At 50.2% G+C, this 20502-nt stretch overlaps 1 pseudogene across 1 annotated transcript in view; it reads right to left on the reverse strand.

The window, feature by feature from the left end:
• Positions 1-20295, reverse strand: part of LOC311188292 (class I histocompatibility antigen, Gogo-C*0101/C*0102 alpha chain-like) — a 126310-nt pseudogene extending 106015 nt beyond the window's left edge. Inside the window, exons 1-3 of the transcript in view lie at positions 20235-20295; positions 6704-7039; positions 5853-6128 (exon numbers count right to left, since the gene is read on the reverse strand). The product of the transcript in view is annotated as a class I histocompatibility antigen, Gogo-C*0101/C*0102 alpha chain-like (transcript). The remainder of the gene's footprint in view (positions 1-5852; positions 6129-6703; positions 7040-20234) is intronic.
• Positions 20296-20502: the final 207 nt, after the last annotated feature.

Consider the following 20502-nt stretch of genomic DNA (forward strand, 5'->3'; position numbering starts at 1 on the left):
GCTCCTGGAGGCCCCGCGCGGCCGCCGCAGCCAGAGCCGGGCCGGGGAGCAGCGCGGGCCGGGGCGGGTCACCGCTCCCGCCCCACCCCCCGCCCCGAGTCTCGGGCCCCGTGACCCCCGAGGCCGTGGCCCCTGCCAGGCCCCTTGACCAGGGAGGAGCCCGCGGGACTTTCACCCTTTAGGTTTTATTTAAGTTCAGGATTATTCAGGGCAGGAGATCGGGTGCGGGCAGGAGACCCCGGGGTCACTGAAGGGCAGGCTCAGGGTCTCCCACGATCCAGAGGACTCTGGGCTGCACCGTCGGGCCCCCCTGATGACATCACCCTGACCTGGCAGCGAGTTGGGGAGGACCTGACCCAGGACACAGAGCTGGTGAACACCAGGCGGGGGGGGGGGCAGTGGGGACTGGAAACTTCCAGAAGTGGGCAGCTGTGGAGGTGCCTTCTGGAGAGGAGCAGAGATACACATGCCATGTGCAGCATGAGGGGTTGATAGCACCCCAACTCCTGAGATGGGATAAGGAGGGAAATGTGGGCACAGAGGCTGACTCGGGGCCATCAGAAGCCCTTCTGGAGACCTTCAGAGAGTCAGACCAAGGCCTCAGGTTCAGGGTCTGACCTTCCCTTCCCTTCCAGTGCCACCTCCTCAGTTCTCCATCCTTGCCGTGGTCCTCATTTCCAGCTCGGTTTTCTTTAGAGGTGCTCATTGGACACAAGGTGGCTTCATGTGTGAGGGGGTAGAAGAAGTGCTCAGGTAGGGAAGGGAGTGGGGGATCTTGTCCACTGGGGGCTTCCATGTCCCAGGGAGAACTTGCCCTGCCTGGTTAATGGGAAGTACCATCCACACACACGGGTGTTGCCCAGAGGGCATTTGGTCCAGTCCCCCTTCATCTCCTTTCCTCATTTTCCCAGTCCTGACCTGGGTCTTTAGTCCCAGTTCTGGAAACTTCCCTGTGGTGCAGGATTAGAAGATTCCTTTAGGACTTCTGACCTGACTACTCCCTGGTCTCACCTGATGCTTCTTCCCACAGGAGGACAAGGAGGAAGCTACACTCAGGCTGCAAGTAAGTGTGGTCAAGGCTTGGATCCCTGAGCCCTGGGAATGGTGTAGATGGAGCCCATGGGGGAGTCACTCTCATCAGTTCCTCCTGTGATCTCATCTCTCACCAAGTTTTGTTGTGTTCTCCCCCAGGCAGCCACAGTCCCTGTGCTCTGAAGTGTATCTCTGCCCCTATAGGTGAGACCCTGGAGAATTGCAGTGGGGGTGGGGATTGAGGCAGAGAGGCTGGGACTATGCAATGGGGATGCTTTCAGGAGGACATCTTGGGAATGCAGTGGACCATTGATAATGTTGACACTCGGGTAATGAGTGAGCTGTCAGGGGTGAAGATGCCACCACATCCTAGCAGGGGCCAGGACAGGCGGAGGGGTCCCGCCCAGCTCCTTACACCTCAAGCCAACCATAAACCTCCTCCTCTTCTGCAGGTCCAATGCTTTTTCAGTCCCACTCAGAAGCTCCTTCTCCATGGAACTGTATTTATTGGGGTGTTGTTCTGACACTCTTTACACTGTGTGAAATTTGAATTACTTTATTCTGGGGCTTGATGTTAATTGACTTCCCATCATTTTATATTGTGTACCCTGTCATTCTTGTTACACACACACACACACACACGCACACACACACATGCGCACATTCCCCTCTCCTTGGGAACCAGACCCTCACTCAGCACTGGGGTACTCTGACCCTCTGTCTCTGGTCCCCTCAGAGCCTCCCTCTCTGCAGTGTCTCTACTCAGCAGTGCCTGGGCAGCCCCAGGAGTCCCTGCACCTCCTGCCTCTGCCCTTGTGGGCAACCAGCCCCTCACCCTGCATGGCAGTGAGGAGGCGAAGGCCAAGTCCTGAGGTCAGTGACCAATAGAGGAGACAATTTACCTTTTTCTTTTCTTTTCCCCCTCATTGTATTATTCAGTTGAGGTTAGCATTGGTTTACACACTGCATGTGTTCAGAGGCAAGGGTCACATCTCTTCAGATGTTTGTTACCACATCACACCCACCCTAAGGGCACCCATAGTCTTCACTACAGTCCATCGGGCCCTCTTCCTACTTTGTTTCCTACTCTTACCCCCAGCCATAGCTTCAATTCTACAGTCATATATATAGAATATGTTTTGGTTTAGTTTCATCTGTCCCAACTTTGTTTCTTTATATTCCAAATATGAATGAAATCATCTGTATATAACTTTTTCCTTCAAATTTATTTCACTTAGCATAATCCCATCCATATCTATCATGTTGTTGCAAATTCAATATTTCATCTTTTTCATAGCTGAGTAGTATTCCATAGTGTGTATAGCTTGTGTTCTTTATCCCCTCATCTGCCGTTGGGCACTTAGGTTGTCTCCATAGCTTGGTTATGGTAGACAGTGCCGCAGTGACTGTAGGAGGTGCATATTCCTTGGAATTAGTGTTTTAACTTCTTTGGATAAATACCATGGAATGGGATCCTTGACCATATGACAGGTCTATTTTGAGGAACCTTCATTTTTTTTTTTCCCCATAGGGGCAGGACCAATGTGCTATCCATAGAAAACAGAGGTACCAAGTTACCGCCCCGCCTAAGGAAAGGTGAGGCTGAGCAGGGATGAGAAGCTAAGGAAGAGGAGGAAGACATGGAGCAAGATGGGGAAAGGAGACTGAGGAGGTGCATGGAGCAGAGAGACATGTGAAGAAGAAACCACGCCTTGCTTCTCACTTGGACTTGTGCCATGGAGTTGGGGACATGGAAAGAGACATGTGAAAGAGATTAAAAACATGGGTGAGAGACTCATGGGGAGGCTGACAATGACCGCTGTTATCTTGTCATGGATTTAGATTTTGTTCTTTTCCTTCCAGACTTGCCTGGCCCCTCCTGCCCCTGTCCCATGGGTCTCTACCAGTAGGTGCCTTAGCCTTGTGGCAGGCGTTCGGGCCCCAGTGGGCCTGCTTTGGGCCCAGCCTGTTTGGCTGGGCATTGACCCATGAGGGTACGGGTAACTTTGGGTGCTTCACTTGGGAACTATACTAACTATATTCTTTCTCTTCTTCTCTCTCTATTGCACACTGATTCTCTATTTTATAGTAATTGTATTAAAGTTCTTTTCTATTGAAGGTCTTACACTTTAGTGTATGTTTTGTCTTTATGCAGCTGATGGCAGATCCCATGTAGAGTGTGCAGTTTTGAAGGTCCAGGGAACCCCTCATTCTGCCCACTGACAGGACAAGACATCATTCCCACCCACCATGTGCCAGAGTTCCTTTTTCTCCACACCTTTCAATGGGTCATTCTCACAGATGTGAGGTGGGAACTCACTGTGGTTTTATTTATTTTTTAAAGATTTATTTATTTATTTATACAAGCACTGGGTACAGTAAGAAGCGCAGGAGGGTGAGAGAATTCACCAAAGCCAGAGCAGGGAACAGAATAGGCAGGCTGACGAAGAAATACACTGCTGAGGGGAGCAGCAGGAGGGGCAGGTGAGGTCTGTTGCACCATGTGGGACCCTCGCCTGCGGCCGCGGATCAAACTGGCTTGCAGAGGCTGCTGGCAGCTTCGCAGCCCAGTGCTCACCCGCTGCGCCACCAGGGGAGGCCTTCATTGTGGTTTGAATTGGCATTTTTCTGACAGCACATGATGATAAACTTGTATCCATATATCTATTGGCCACATGTGTATCTTTTTTAGAAAAGTACCTATTTAGCTCCTCTCCTCTGTTTTAAGGTGTTTTCTTGTTTTGGAGTTCTTTGTAGATCTTGGATATTATATCCATGTTGGATTGATGATGTACAAATAGTTTCTCCAATTTGATACTGTCTTTTCATTTTAACGATAGCTTCCTTCACTATGTAGAAGCTTTTTAGTCTGATGTGATTCCACTGGTTTCTTTTTGCTTTTGCTTCCTTGGAGCACAGAAGACACTATGGGCAGTGAAAATACTCTGTATGATATTCTCATGATGGACACAGGACATTACACATGTGTCCAACACCCCAAGAACGGACACAAGGGAAACCATGACTTTGCAACTATGACGAGCAGGTCTATTGTAACCCACATGTCAGTCTGGTCTTAACACCTAGTTTGGTCATGATAAAGGGAAACCATGACTTTGCAACTATGACGAGCAGGTCCATTACTTGTAACCCACGTGTCAGTCTGGTCTTAACACGTGATTTGGTCATGATGTGTGAAGAGTTTTATAAGTTGAGGAATGAAGTGTAATTTACTTTAGAAAGCATATTTCATGCTCATACAAGGACATTTAAATAACACTCAAGGATACGCGTAAGTCATTCCCCTCCACCCCCAACACCCCAATCAGCCAGTATCTGCTCAAAACCTAGCAATTTATCTTTTCTCTTCCAAATATATGTATCTCCATGCTCCTGTCTGGGCAATAGTGTTCGTTTTCCCATCAGTAAAGGAGTTCAGGTCACAGAGTTGGGGGGAAACATTTGCAAATCACGAATCTGACAAAGGACTGTATCTACAAATAATGCCGAAAACTCAATGATCAGAAAGAAATAACCCAATTTTAATAAGGACAAAAATAGTGTAATAAATGAATGGCACCTCATCTGTAAAAATGTACAAAACTTCTATACAAACGGCAACTGTATTCATAGAAAAGTGAAAATATGAACAAATGCTCACTATCACAGTTAAGAACAGTGACACCATCACACCTAGGAGAGACTGAAAATGCAAACTCTGCACAATACCAGGTGCTGTCCAGGGTGTGAACAACAGAAGCCTCATTACATTCATTTTTTAAAATTTTTTTATTTATATAAGAGCTGGGGTACAGGCCCAAGTCGCGGGAGAGTGAAAGGGTTCACCAGAGACCTGATTCACCAGATCTGGTGAATCAGGATTCACCAGAGTGGGGAGCAGAACAGACAGACGGACTGAAAGCACTGCTGAGGGAAGCAGCGGGCGAGAGAGGAGATGTCTGCCCTGCCAAGTGGGAGTCTTCCTGGCTGACCGGGAATCGAACCTGCACTGCGGAGGCTGCGGACAGCTTCACAGCACTACGTTCAACCCACTGTGCCACCGTGGAGGGCCCTCATCACATTCATTTTAAAAGATGCTTTAGGGGCTGAGAGACACATCAGAGCCCTGGGCACTATTGTTGCCTGGTTGAGAACAAAACAGAACCTGGTAAGAGATGACACCACAGGAGGGACAGATGAGGGTGACTCCCCCATGGAGTCCATTTACACTGTCCCCAGGGGCTCAGGGTCAAACCACTGATCTACACTTACCTAGAGCCTGAGTGTAGCTTCCTCCTTGTCTCCATGTGGGTAGAAAAATCATGTGAGACCAGGGAGCAGTCAGGTCAGAAGCCTAAAGGAATCTTCTAATCCTGCACCACAGGGAAGTTTCCAGAACTGGGACTAAAGACCCAGGTCAGGACTGGGGAAAAAGAAGAAAGGAGGTGAGGGGGGACTGGAGCAAATGCCCTCTGGGCAACACATGTGTGTGGATGGCACTTCCCAATAAACAGGCAGGGCAAGTTCTGCCTGGGACATGGAAGCCCCCAGTGGACAAGATCCCCCACTCCTTTCCCTACCTGAGTGCTTCCTCCTCCACATCACAGCTGCAGCCACCGCAGCTCCAGTGAGCACAGCTCCAAGGAGAACCAGGCCAGCAATGATGCACGCGGTGGGGATGGAGGACTGAGGAGGGGGCACTGGAAGGGAAGGGAAGATCATACCCTGAGCCCCAGACCTTATCCTGACTCTCTGAAGGTCTCCAGAAGGGCTCCTGATGGCCCTGAGAACAGCCTCAGTGCCGACATCCTCCTCCTTACCCCATCTCAGGACTTGGGGCTCCAGCAGTCCCTCATGCTGCACGTGGCACGTGTATCTCTGCTCCTCTCCAGAAGGCACCACCACAGCCGCCCACTTCTGGAAGGTTCCATCTCCCCCAGGCCTGGTCTCCACCAGCTCCATCTCCTGGGTCAGGTCCTCCCCATCTCGCTGCCAGGTCAGGGTGATGTCCACTGGGTAGAAGCCCAGGGCCCAGCACCTCAGGATGACCTCATCCTCAGAGGTGGGGTGGTGAGTCACATATGTCCTTGGGGGATCTGAGGTGGTAAATCAGAAAAGTCATTTTGTGTTTCCTCCATGGACACTGAAGAATCCTCATGAGAGCATCCTCACAATGGACAAGACAACTGGTGTGGCAGGAAGAAGCATAAACTGTAAAAAACAGGCTAATCTGGGGAATCTGTGCGATTCTCCTATTCCTAAGAAAGTTGTGGAATGAGGAGGAAAGCCCAGGGTAGGATGAAGCAGAGGGAGTGGAACACAGACTTTTTATTCCTGACCTGGGTGGAAGGTGAATGACACAGAAAAGCAGGAATCACATAACTGACAATGTTCTCAGACCAGAAACAAGACTGAGAGAGAAACTCGTGGTTCTCAAACAGGCCGCCTGGTCAAAAGGACCCGGTGACGTGTGATGTCAGGGACTGTCTGTCTTTCTCAGGAGAGACTGGATCCCTTCACTGTCCTTCAGGAGAAGCCCGAGTCTCTGGGAGTCTCTCTAGTGCAGAACATGAACCCCAGGGGAGCCCCCCTCTCGGGACTAGAGAGAGGACTCATTTTCCGCAGTGACTCCAGGCAGGGGGGGACCGGGAGGCCTCCAGGCCCCTCTTACCCGTGCGCTGCAGAGTCTCCTTCCCGGACTCCAGGCATGTGCGCAGCCACCTCAAGCACCTGCCCTCCGCATAGTTCCTGAATTTCTCTGCCTCACCCCGGGCCTCCCACTCGCGCCGGGTGATCTGAGTGGCCGTGTCCGCAGTGGTCCAGGAGCGCAGGGTCTAGTTCAGGGCCAGGTAATCAGCGCTGTCTTAGGCGAACTGATCATACCCCCGGAGGAGGCGCCCGTCGGGCCCCATATTGCAGCCAAACATGTTCTGGAAGGTGTGAGAGCCTGTCCCCGCCCCGTCACCCTGGGATCTCCCTGCCCACGCCCCCTCCCGCCGGGAATAAACTAAACAGAATGAAACGGGGTGACAGTCCCGCGGGCTGTTCCAGGGCAGGTTGCAGAGAAGCCTGGAGGGGGAGACCCTGGGCGACCCCCGTCCGTGGGGATGGGGGTGCTGACCCGGCCCGGCCCCGCGCCAGCTCACCGGTCTCGCTCTGGTTGTAGAGGCCGCGCAGGGAGTCCAGGTGCTCTCAGTACCTCAGTGCGCTGTCCCTTAGGATCCGCGTCCTCCCGTCCCGCTCCTCCTGCTCCGCCTGCTCCACCTGCCCCGCCCAGGGCGCCTGCGGCTCCGCACTCTGGCCCTGGGAGTCGCTGTCGAACCGCCCGAACTGTGTGTCGTCCACGTAGCCCACGGCCATGAAGCGGGGCTCCCCGAGGCCGGGCCGGGTCATCGCGGTGTAGAAAGTCCTCAGGGAGTGGGGGCCTGGGGGCGGGAGGGGAGACCCGGCCTGTTCTTCTCCCCTTCGGGGGCTCGAGTCCCAGGGGGCGCCCACGAGACAGAAAGTGGGTGAAAGACGAGTGAGAGTGAAAAGCGGCTGCGGGACGAAAATGGCCGGGACTCGGGGGCCAGAGGAGGCTGGGGTCTCGGGGGACGGAAAGGGGCCAGGACGGGGCGGGGCCGAGGTGGGGGGACAACTAGGGCGGCGGCGAGGTCGCGCCTTTCCCACCCTCGATCACGCCCGAGCTCCCGCCTCTGGGAGCGCCCTGTCCCCTCCCGACCCGCACTCACCCGCCCGGGTCTCCCTCGGGGCCGCGGCCCCCGCGAGCAGGAGCAGGAGGGCTGCGCCCCCCATCCCCCAGGACGCGCCTCCACCCGGGCTGGGGAGACGGAGTCCCGGCGGGCGGGCGAGGGCTTTGGAACGGGAGCCGCGGGGCTGCTGATTGGCTGCTCTGGAGACCTCCAGGCAATGGGGAGTGAGCCCTGGGGTGACTCACCAGTATCCAGGCAGGAGGACCCGCCCAGGCTGTGAGCCCAGAAGCGGAACCGAGGGGAGAGGGCGAATCCCCAGCAGTCACCTTCCAGCCCTGCACCCCGCGCTGGGGACTGAGACCCAGACAGCCACACCCCGAGACCTGGGACTTTGCTGCCCCCTCCTCTCCTGCTCCGAGACCTTTGCCACACCGTGTCCCTGAGTCCAGGCCCAGGGACTGGGTCCGCAATTCTCAGACATTTTTCTTTCAGAAACTCTGTTCAGTCTCACAAATTATTACGGATCCCATGTATAATTTTGTTACGTGGGTTACAGCTTTAAATATTTACTTTACTAGAATAAAACCTTTTTAAAAGATGTTATTGCTTCTTTACTTTAGAATATAAATAACCTGGGGCCTCCCTGGTGGCGCAAGGGGTTAAGCATCAGCACTGTGAAGTGACCTGTAGCTGCAGCAGCACAAGTTGGCCAGGGAGCAACTCACATGGCACTGCAGACCTCTCCTGCCTCACCTGCTGCTCCCCTCAGCAGTGGATTTCTGTAGATCTGCCTGTTCTGCTCCCCACTCTCTGTCTTTGGTGAATCCACTCACCTGCCACACCTCTGGCCTGTACTCCAGTTCTTGTGTGCATAAATAAATAAATCTTTTTTAAAAAGAATACTAATAACCTATGATATGCTAATGATGGAGTTTTTGAGTCAGTGGGTTTGGAGTGAGGGATCCTTGGGGTCACTCTGGGAAAGATGTCACCAGGGCTCCCATTTCAGCCGTACGTGGAGAGTTCCCCAGGCAAGTTTCTTCAGGAGACAGAGACAATAGTTATATTTAAAGGGAAGGTTTTTTACGGGGAAAAGGATGTCCTAAAGCTAATTCCATACAGGCTTTGTGGACTCCACCCCCACCCCAGGCCAAAGCCAAAGACACTGGGAACTCTAAATCCCATCACCACCCAAGGGAAGGTGGCTGGGACCTGAGGGTGGGGTTAAGCAGCCAGGTTTGGTATAAAACCAGACAGGAGGGCTTTGGTGGGGGGGCTCTTTTTTTGGCTCTCCGCCAGCTGGCAGCGCTTGGCCAGCTCTGAGAGTGCCTTTGTGTTTCCAGGTTGGCGAATAGGGTAGGACGCATTAAAGACTTTATTTCCCTATTTTCTCCCTGTGTTGTACATTTCCTCATGTCCCTTTCCCTTTTATTAACCTTTTGTGTGTGCCTGTAGTGGAGTACAAATAAGTCCCTTTTATGCGCGCAGGTGAGAACCCACAGCCAGGCAACCCATTTTTGTATCGGGGCTGCTCAGGTTTATTAGGGAAAGGTTTATTAGGGAAAGGGACAGAAGAGTAAAGGATATTTGCATAGACACAGGTGGGCAGGAAGAGCTGCCCAGAAAGGGACAGGTTTGCTGAGAGAGGCCTGCATGGTTGCAAGTGGGCGGCCTTGAGGAGAGCTGCCTCCACTGAGGGAGGTCAATGAAGAGAAGTGCAGGCATGATACAGGTCATGGGCAGGCAGGAGGCTGCTGCCCTGCGGAGGAGAGATTTGGTGAAAAGAGGCACCTGCATAGTCACAGGTGGACAGAGGGAGTGCTACCCCAGCCTGTGCAGAGACCGCACTAATACAGTCTTCTGTTGGGGAGGGGCCACTCCTTGTGAGCCTTTGGGTTAGTTGCTGATTTTGGATAACTGTGCAGAATCTGAAAGCGACCAGAGATTCCACCATGGGCTCAATCTCCATATCTTTACCCTTGGGCCTGTGCTCTAGACAGCAGTCTGATACCTGCTTGGATTTTCTGTTTTGTAATCTAGGCTTTGGTGCCTAAGGATCTTGGTTTCTAGATCTGTGTCAGTGGCTGTGTTAATCCCTTCTACCCCCTGCTCCTTGTGTGAGCCAGATTTCTGGTCTTGGGGAACCTCCTTTCCAGTCTGTTCTCCATCATTTACTAACTTGACAACTTCCAATACTATTTTTACTATTGGGATTTGTGGTGCAAAATAAAGTGAAAAAAATTTTTTTTAAATAATTTGATTCCAGGGACCTCCCTGGTGGCGCAAGGGGTTAAGACGCAACCTATGAGGTAATCAGAAGCCTCTGCAGCCTCAATCTGCTCTGGATTCCCAGGCCAGCCAGGGAGCAACCCACATGGCATAGCAGACCTCTCCTGACTAGCCCACTGCTACCCTCAGCAGTGTCCTTTGGTCAATCTGCCTGTTCTGTTCCCCACTCTGTGTCTGGTGAATCCTCTCACCCCCCACACCTCTGGTCTGTTCTCCAGCTCTTGTATGCATAAATAAATAAATCTTTTAAAAAAATAAATAATTTGATTCCAGTGTAATGAATACTGAAGAGCTTTATGAAAGGTTTGGCCTGGTAAAGAAAAGGAGAGCCAGGCTAAACTTTCTCAAAGGAAGGGAAAATTTATTGCGCCCCGGGCGGACTTCACGGACCCATGGTGGGGGTCAGTGAAGCCTGGTGGGCTGTTCCCAGGTGGGCTGCCTGGTGGGTTTTTGCATTTGGCCTCCTGCATGGACCTTGACTTTATAACTTAGTGGAACAATATATTACTTTAAAAAAAAAAAAATCACACATTAGCACAAGACCCAACCAATAAGGAAGAGAGTGATGAGAAAATATATTATTGAGCAAATGAATATAAAGATTCCAGCAGAATTTCCAGTCTAGGTGCAATTGTAATGGAGTGGTGCCCAGGAAAATGTTCCCTCGCCCCACCCAAAGGAGGGTGGAGCTAAAGAGAAGAGAAGAACCTGGAGAGGAGACAGAAGAAGAAATGAAGCAGGATGGAGCCAGAAGGAGACATGGAGGAGGCACATGGAACAGAGAGACATGTGAAGAAACTGCGTTTGCCTTTTGGTCCTGAAACAGACGTGGTTGAGAGACCCATGGGGAGGAGAGCAATGTTAGCTTTTATCTTGATTTTGATTTTGCTCTTTTCCCTCCAGACTTGTCTGGTTGTCTGGTTATTTCTGATCCTTTTCTGTGGGTCCCCTCTAAAAGATGCTTTAGATTTGTGGCAGGCTTTTGGGCCTCGCTCTGGGCCAATCCCATTCGGGTGGTCTTTTACCCATGAGGGGACGGGTAACTTTGGGTGCTGGATTTAGAAACTATAGTCTTTGTCTTTTCTATATAGTTTACTAATTGTATTCAATTTCCTTTCCATTACAGTCTTAAATGTCTTGTCTTGATATGGCCGATGACAGAACCTATGTAGAGCAGGCAGGTTTGCGGGGCCTGGGGTGCTCCTCTCCCTGCCCTGTAACACAATGAACACTCCCATGCAGGCATAATTAACAAGTTTGCTTACTCACAGCTCTTTCCCTTCTAAGATGCATGGCCAGGGCCTGAGCACTCTTATCTACAATGTTGGGCAGTAAACCAGCTGGCCTGTCTCTTAAAGGGCATCCTCAAATACCTCATCTTGCCCCCCTTGCCTGGCGCCCCTTGTCTGGGGACTTTGCAGCAAATGGTTGTGCCTGCTTGTAGGGTAAAGAAAATATCAAGCTTTTCTGCCCTTTCGCCATCAGGATAAATGATGGATCCTTGTTCTGAATGCATGCCTGATGGCGGGCACCTGGAATAGGGTGTGGGCATAGGTAGATGGGATTCAGCTGAGCTAAGACTGTGCTTTTTAAGGGCGGTGTCCCGGGGATGCCAGCAGCAGCAGTAGAAGCTGAAGCCGAAACCGAAAGAGAAGCCGAGATCACCAGAGAGCCCAGATAGAGTGAGGATTTGCTGGGGGCTGGGAGGCCTGCCAGCGTCCCGCCCCCCCAACACCCCTGCCTGCCATATGCCTGGTGAACCCCAATAAAAGACCTGCAAAAAACCCATGGAGGACTCTGACTCCTCCTTTACCCGGTCTGCATGGGATCAGAAAACCTGCACTGTATCCAGTCCTGACCCTGCACTGCTGAAAACGATGCTATTGATGGAGGACAGGAATGAAAAAAACTAAAGAAAGGAAGCACCACAAGACCAGAAACCTGGCTGTAGGATAAATGGTTTTCAGGCTTTTCTGCCCTTCCACCATCAGGATTGCCTTGCCTGATGGGGCACCTGCAGTTGTTACATTGTTGCAAGCTGTCTGGTTTACTTCTGTGGGCCATGGGAGGGGTATTGAGATAGGCTCCAGAGAAGCAGAAGCAGGAGAGCAGCAGAAGAGAAAAGGGGAGAAAGTAGCCAGAGAAGCCCAAAGTGAAGACTTCCCAGGGGCTAGGAGGCCTGCAGGCTTTCTGGCCCCCTGGCACCCCTGCGTACCCTGTACCTGTTTGCCACACTACATGTAAAGCTCAATAAAAGCCTAATAAAACCAATGCGGGCTCCAGGACTCTCCTTTACCCCATCTGCCGAATCATAAATAACCTGCTCTGTGGCCATCCTGGTCCTACACTGGCTCTCACAAGGATGGGGGTAGAAGAGATTAGCATAACCATCAACACAGTTGTGGAAATTAGGATCCTTCCACACAGACTACACAGTTGTGAAAACTAAGATCCTTTGGCGCCAAAGCCTAGATTACAAAGCATAACATCCAAGCAGGTATCCCAGGGTGCATCCAAAGGTAAAGATATGGAGATTGAGCCCATTGTGGAATTTCAGGTCTTTTTCAGATTCTGCAAAGTTATCCCAAATCAGCCACTAACCCTAAAGCTTACAAGGAGTGGCCCCTCCCAACAGAAAAGGACTATATCCCTCTGCCCACCTGTGACAGATACCTCTCTCCGCAGGGCAGCAGCCTCCCTGCCTGCCATGACCTGTACCTGCCAAGGCTTCTCCTCACTGACTTCCCTCAGTGGAGGCAGCTCTCCTCAAGGCCGCTCGCCTGCAACCACGCAGGCCTCTCTCAGCAAACCTGTCCCTTTCGGAGCAGCTCTTCCTGCCCACCTGTGTCTATGTAAGTGTCTTACTCTTCTGTCTCTTGCCCTAATAAACCTTCCCTTTAAATATAACTAGTGTCTCTGTCCCGTGGAGAAACTCGCCTGGAGAATTCTCCATGTGTCGCTGAAATAGGAGCTCTGGTGAAACCTTTCCCAGAGTGACCCCAAGGACCCCACATTCTAAACCCACAGACCACAAAAACCACATCACTATCAATGTAAGAGATATGGACACAGTTGTGTATAAAAGGAACCCTTGGTCTTTATTTTTTGTTTTGTTTTGTTTTGTTGATTTTTTTAAAATAAATTTTATTTTTATATTCCCCATACAATTGGAACCCCCTTATTTTGACCCCAATCCCTCCCCTCCCCGCCCCCCAACCCCCATAGAGTGTCTCTGGTTCATAGTTGCTTGTTGATTTTGATTTTCACTTTCTTATAGTTATTCTTTTTCCTGGTCCCTTATTTAAGTTTTCTAGATTCCTGCTATGAGTGAGACCATCCGGTATTTTTCTTTTTCTTTCTTGCTTATTTCGCTGAGCATGATCCCTTCCAGCTCCATCCATGTTGCTGCAAATTGCATGTGTTTATCTTTTTTGAATGCTGAGTAATATTCCATGGTGTATATGTACCACACCTTCTTTATCTCTGAAGAGTAAATGCAAATGGCCAACAGGCATATGAAAAAATTTTGAACATCACTTGTCATCAGGGAAATGCAAATCAAAACTACCATGAGATACCATCTTACACCAGTGAGAATGGCACATACTAAAAAAACTAGCAACCACAAATGTTGGCGAGGATGTAGAGAAAAAGGAACTCTCCTGCACTGCTGGTGGGAGTGCAAACTGGTCCAACCACTATGGAGAGCTGTGTGGAGATTTCTGGACCTACTAAACATAGAGCTTCCATAGGATCCAGCAATTGCACTCCTAGGTATTTACCCAAAGGACACCGAAACATCAATTCCAAAGAGCACCTGCACCCCTATGTTTATAGCAGCACTGTTTACAATAGCTAAGCTTTGGAAACAAACCAAATGCCCTTGGTCTTTAAACCGGTGCTCAAACCTTATGGGGCTACCCAGGTCTGGGACCTCATACATGAATAATAAAGCTGCTGACCTCACCATTCCTGAAGTACCGATTGTTCTTCCTCTGCCTGGATAAAAGGCCAGAATTTATTTCTACAAGAACACTATGGAAATGTAACAGAATAAGAAATATTCAATGATACTGTTTCAGGTTTCACTTTGCAATTAACCTTGGAGAAAATACCAAAACACCACCTGTATAGTTTTAATGTAGTATCAAAGTGGAATATTTCAAATTGTCTGAAATCACTACTTCAACATATTTGTGTAAGGCAGTGTCTGCATAGTTATAGTAAGGCAGTGTGTATTTTTTCATAGACTTCAACCAGAACAACAGACCAAATGGAGAAGAAAATATGAAAATGCAAAGGTCTTCTAATGAGACAGACAAGAAAGACAATTGCAAAAATATAAAATGCAAAAGATCCACTCTTCTCATTGCCCCGATTATTTTCAGAAATATTATTTCTGTTAAGAACACTTTCTGTTAACATGCATTGGGTTATACATATTATTCTAAATGAAATAGTTACATGATTAAACACAGCTTTATTCCTAGGGTGGTAAATAGGGGTAGTAATACCTCATAAACAAAAGTATACTTGGCGTCCTCACTTATCTGTAAGACTTTATGCAGATTCTGAAAGGAAAATGACTGAGAAGCACTGACCCAGTCCTTGGGCCTGGAATCGGGGAGACAGTGTGACAAAGCTCTGGGTGAGGAGAGGAGGGGGCAGAGCAAAGCCTCAGGGCCCTAGTCTGGTTCCCATAGTTCCAGGCCCCAGGGCTGTGTCCAGGGCAGGAAGGTTACTGTTGGGGATACCCCACTGCCCCCTTAGCCTCCCTTCTGTCTCCACCACCTGTGCTGGACCCTGGACACTTGTGACTCCCCCCCAGTTCTCAGTCCCCAGTGCCTGGAGGTTCCCAGAGAAGCCAATCAGCATGGCCCCCAGTTAAGTCTCTGTCCACCAGCCTAGAGTCAGAAGCTCCCCAGACCCCAGCAGTGCTGGTCATGGGGCCCCCAACCTCCTCCTGCTGCTTCTCTCCAGGGCTGTGTCCCAGGCCCAGGCTGGTGACTGCAGGATGGGGAGAGAAAAGGCTTCTCTGGTGGAGGCTGTTGCCTTAGGCCCCTCTGTCCCCCCACGGTTCCTCTCAGTCCTAGTGCCTTTCTGTCCCTCCCACACTAGCTCCCTCTTCTGTCCCCCTGAGTCCCACTCCTTCTCCACCTGATGCCCCTTTTCAAGCTCTGGAGGCTCCTCCTTCCCTGAACACTTTCTCCCCTCATGCCCCATCTTCCTGGGACTCAGGACCCAGGGAGATGGGTCAGCCTGGCTTTCACCCCTTCCTGCCTCCAGGCTCCCACTATCTAAGGCTTTTCGAAACCAAGATCTCCCAGGGCCTCCGGTGGCACAGTGGTTGAGCGTCGCACTGCAAAGCTGTCTGCAGGCTCTGCAGCACTGGTTCAATTCTACGCTGGCCAGGGAGAAGCCCACATGGCACAGCAGACCTCTCCTGTCTCGCCCACTGCTCCCCTCCGTAGTGTCTTCGGTCCGTCTGCCTGTTCTGCTCCCTACTCTGTCCCTGGTGAATCCTCTCACCCTCCCACGCTTCTGACCTGTACCACCAAGACCTCCCAGCCCAGCCTCAAGGAGCCCCAGCACATCGCCGTGGGCTACATGGACGACACACACAGTTCAGGCGGTTTGACAGTGACTCTCCAGGTCACAGTGTGGAGGTGCTGGAGCCCAGGGTAGAGCAGATGGGACAGGAGGATCTGGACAATGATACAGAACCAAAGACAAGAGGCACAGAGGTTCAAAGCTGCCCTACATGGCTCCTGGAGGACCTGCGCAGCTACTACAATCAGAGCTAGGATGGTGAACAATATTTGCCCAGGGCAGGTCACAGATCCCATTCCACAGTGATTTCGAGAGGCTATGGCACCTGTCATAGTGGAGGAGGAGTTTGGGCAAAGCACAAAATGAACAACCTGGAGGGCAGGTGCGTGGAGTGACTCCCAAGACTCCTGCAGATGGGGAAGGAGGTGCTGCAGCTCAGAAGTAAGAGGTGCTGAGGAGTCTTTCATCTCCCTGAGGCTTACACCCCTCAGGGAAAACGGAATCATGGTGAGAAAAGCGCCCCCTTCTGGTCAGAGAAGGAGCTGTCTGTCACATTTCAAAACTGTAGTAGAGACTGGTCCAGCGGCTCCTATTTTTTCTGAGGGACAGTTAAGGAATCCAGTTTCTCCTGAGAAAGAGGGGAGACACCCCCTGAAATCACCCTGCATAGGATCCTTTTCACTGGCAGTCTTCTTAGGAACAATGAGTTTCTCCCTCAAGATCTTGATATTTAGTCAGAGAGCATTTTTGGAGATCTCACTCCTGCCTGTCTGTGTCATTACCCTCCACCCAAGTCAGCAACAAAATGCTTAGAGACCCGCATCCTACCCCAGGCTCTCACCTACTCTCCCGGACTCCCAGACCAGGCTGGTTTCTGGGGGTTGTGCTTCCTTCTTCCAAGCATATTGTCCTGTCCATTCTGAGGATCGTCATGAAGCTGCTTCAGTGTCCATGGAGAAAATATAAACCATAAAATTTCCGATTCTTCCCACTCAGACCCCCAAAGGGCACATGTGGCCCACAACCCCATCTCTGAGCATGAGGTCACCCCGAGGTGCTGGGCCCTGGGCTTTTACCCTGTGGACATCAGCCTGAACTGGCAGAGAAATGGGGAAGAGCTGATGCAGGACATGGATTGGGTGGACGCCAGGCCTGCAGGTGATGGAAGCTTCCAGAAGTGGTTGGCTGTGGTGGTGCCTTCTAGAGAGGAGCAGAGAGACACATACTATGTGCAGCATGAGGGGCTGCTGGAGCCCCTTATCTTGAGATGGGGTAAGGAGGGGGACTTGGGCACAGGGCCTCTTCTCAAGGGAATCAGGAGCCCTTCTGAGAACTTCAAAAGCATCATTGCTGACCTGGTTCTCCTTGGAGCTGTGCTCACTGGAGCTGCAGTGGCTGCAGCTGTGATCTGGAGGAAGAAGCACTCAGGTAGGGAAGGGACTGGGGGGATCTTGTCCACTGGGGGCTTTCAAGTCCGAGGGAGAACTTGCCCTGCCTGGTTAATGGGAAGTACCATCCACACACATGTTGCCCAGAAGGCATTTGGTCCAGTCCCCGCACTTCCTTTCTTCATTTTTCCCAGTCCTGACCTGGGTCTTTAGTCAAAGTATTCCAGGATTAGAAGATTCCTTTAGGACTGCACGGGCTGACTCCTCCCTTGTCTCACATGATGATTCTTCCCACAGGAGGACAAAGAGGAAGCTACACTCAGGTTGCAGGTAAGTGTGGGTCAGGGGTTTGATCCCTGAGGCCCTGGGGATAGTGCTGACGAAGCCATTCAGTTTCCATTCATGATGGTGATTTTCATGTCTTCAGATCTTAAGGCCACGTATTAGTGGCTCAGCTCACCATACAGACATTCACCTCTTCTTTTGACTTCAGCTGTGAACAATAATTTACATTGTGGGGTAGAATTGGAGGCTCATTCCTCCTTTGAAGGAAAGAGACCAAAGTTATGGAAGAAGGTGACAGAAGAAAAGCACAGCAGCAAGCAGGAAATGGTTGTGAAAAATGAGAAATTAGGGCCTCCCTGATGGTGCAGAAGGTTGAGCGCAGCACTGTGTAGCTGTCTGCAGCCTCTGCAGTGCCAGTTCGATCCTCGCCAGCCACAGAGCAACCCACATGGCATGGCAGACTTCTCCTGTCTCGCCCGCTGTGCCCCTCAGCAGTGTATTTCGTCAGTCTGCCTGTTCTGTTCCCTGCTCTGGCTCTGGTGAATCTTCTCACCTCCCATGCATCTGGCCTGTGCCCCGGTTCTTCTGTGCATGAATAAATCTTTCCAAAAAAGAGAGAGAGAAATTATTCAATGCTGACTTTACAAAGACTGAGCACATTATTTTTTCTTTAAAGAATTATTTATACAAGAAATAGGGTATAGGCCAGAGGTGCGGGAAGGTGAGAGAATTCACCACAGACAGAGTGGGGAGCAGAACAAACAGACGGACTGAAAGCACTGCTGAGGGGAGCAGCAGGTGAGACAGGAGAGGTCTGCCATGCCATGTCAATAACTCTCTGTTGGGCCAGGAAGTGAACCTGTGCTGCATAGGCTGTGGACAGCTTCGTAGCACTGTGCACAACCCGTTGCACCACCGGGGACACCCTGAGCACATTATTGCTCCATTATTAAATATTTTTAATGAGGGGAAATAATCTATATCCAGCCAGGAGACATAGCAATGACAGCATTTGAAACTCCACATTGAGGGCACTGCTGACAGATAGATGATGGTCATGGTGAGAGACCAAGAGAAACCAACCTCATGGGTAAACACCAGGGTTTGACCTAAGAGGTCACCGTGTCTTCCTAGCCAGTGAATCTATAACTTATATAGTCTCATCAATAATTTTTAAAAAGTTGGAGAGATAGTAAATTATTGAGGGAGCCAGGTAATATACCTTTGCTTTAACTCCCAAAATTCATTAAGGAAAACTCATTGTGCTTAATAGCACCAAGGCTCAGCACCATGACAAGGGAACATAAGTACAGGATTCAGGTGGTGTCTGGTGTCAGGAGTGAGCTCCGTCTTCCTGCTGGTCTGGCAATGACCACTTGTAGTACTTTGTTCACGGGAAGCCTCAGTATGACAGCAGGTCTGATGGAATCTAGTAGTGACTGTGCAAGTGACCCACTTCCTAGCAGGTGTGATGACACTGTCAACTCCTGACACACAGGAAGCTTCTTCTTTGGGGACATTGTGAAATGCATTTTACTGATGAATAGATAAACTGGAATTTCTTTATTTTTTAAGATTTATTTATTTATGTATACAAGAACTGGGGTACAGGCCAGAAGTGGGGGAGTGAGAGGATTCACCAGAAACAGAGTGGGGAACAGAACAGGCAGATTGACTGAAGTACACTGCTGAGGGGAGCAGCAGGCAAGTCAGGAGAGGTCCGCTGCACCATGCGGGTAGCTCCCTGGCTGGCCAGGGATCGAAGTCTTGCTGCAGTGGCTGAGGATAGCATCATAGGTTGTGTCTTAACCCCTTGCACCACCAGGGAGGCCCTACACTGGAATTTCTAAAAAATATCTATACTACCATGATTCAATCCAGATGTGGGGCTATTTAACTAAAGATTTTATGGCTTTTAATTTAAAACCATCATGAAATAATTGTAAAATAGTGTGCATCTAAATGTATTTGGAAAGGGAACATTGATGGCCAAGTAGTATATTTGGCTGCTGGATTTCTAGCTAAACTGATACATTGTGCTTTTGCTTTTTTCAAAGTGAAAAACCTATACTTTTCCTAAAAAGAAATAACTGCCAAATATTTATTCTTGTCACTGAAGACTGGTTTTTCTCTGAGTAAGATGTGGGATTACCAGACCTTTCTGGGCAGAGATTGACATGGTGCAACTTCTTTTTGGAAGCCTCCGTCTGGCTGCTGTGCAGAATCAAGAGGTGAAGGTGATAGGTGGGAAGATAAATGTGGGAAACTAGCACAGGTTCTAAGATGGAAAATTTGGTAGCTTTATGGGGTATGATGAGGAAAGTAACACAGTGTTTGGATCTGGATATATTTAGAGATGGACTTTACAGCATTTCCTAATGTAACATCTGGGTTGTGAGAAAGATGGGTCAGGATGCCACCCAACATCTCAGACTGTGAAGTGGAGATGTGGAGCCCTCGGTGACACGAGCAGGCTTCAGAAGTAGCACATTTGTGGAAATGGCATCCGAGGTGTTCATTAGGAGAGTTGAAGCTGAGGGTTACTGAAAATACAGTGATGGTGGCAAAGGTCAGACAAGCCTGGAGCACAGGTGAAATATGTAAACTGAGAAATAGATCTGGGAGGTGATATGATGTAAATGATATTTGTTGGGTGACCTGATCAGACCAAAGCCCCACTCACTGCACAGTCTGACCCCACGTGGAGAAGACACAAAGATCAAAGAGTCCCACTTCAGTGAGCCGAGGAGTCACTGGGATGCTTATGAAGACTGAGAAGGTCTAGAACAGAGCCCGAGAGTCTGTGTTTATAACAGCGCTGGTGCTGATGTGCTGCTTTCATATCACACTTTTAGCAGCAGGTCAAAACCATGACTCCCACCTGGCTGTGCGTCAGCCTCACATGCAGAGCATGTTGAAGAAGAGATTCCCAGGCTCCCTGTTCATCACTCTGAGCTGCTGGATCTGGGCGAGACCTGAGCGTTTGTAACACACCCACATACATCCTGGGGCTCAACCATGTGGGTCTGCCAGACTTCAGTGGCCCGTTCAGCCACCATTACGGTTACCTGCAGTTCTGCATTCCTATACCAAGGTCAGAACGGTCCAGTCACAGTCATATGAGCCAAACCTTACAAGGTGACTTTCATACCAATCAAGAGCAGAAAGCTGGATCACTCTGGAAAGGGTGTGCATCAAGAGATAGGACCGGGAACACCCTGGGCGCTGAGGACTGATGTATGACAAGGGACCCCAAAGGCTGATCA

The sequence above is a fragment of the Talpa europaea genome (assembly GCF_964194135.1).
Source record: "Talpa europaea genome assembly, chromosome: 2".
Taxonomy (NCBI): Eukaryota; Metazoa; Chordata; class Mammalia; order Eulipotyphla; family Talpidae; genus Talpa; species Talpa europaea.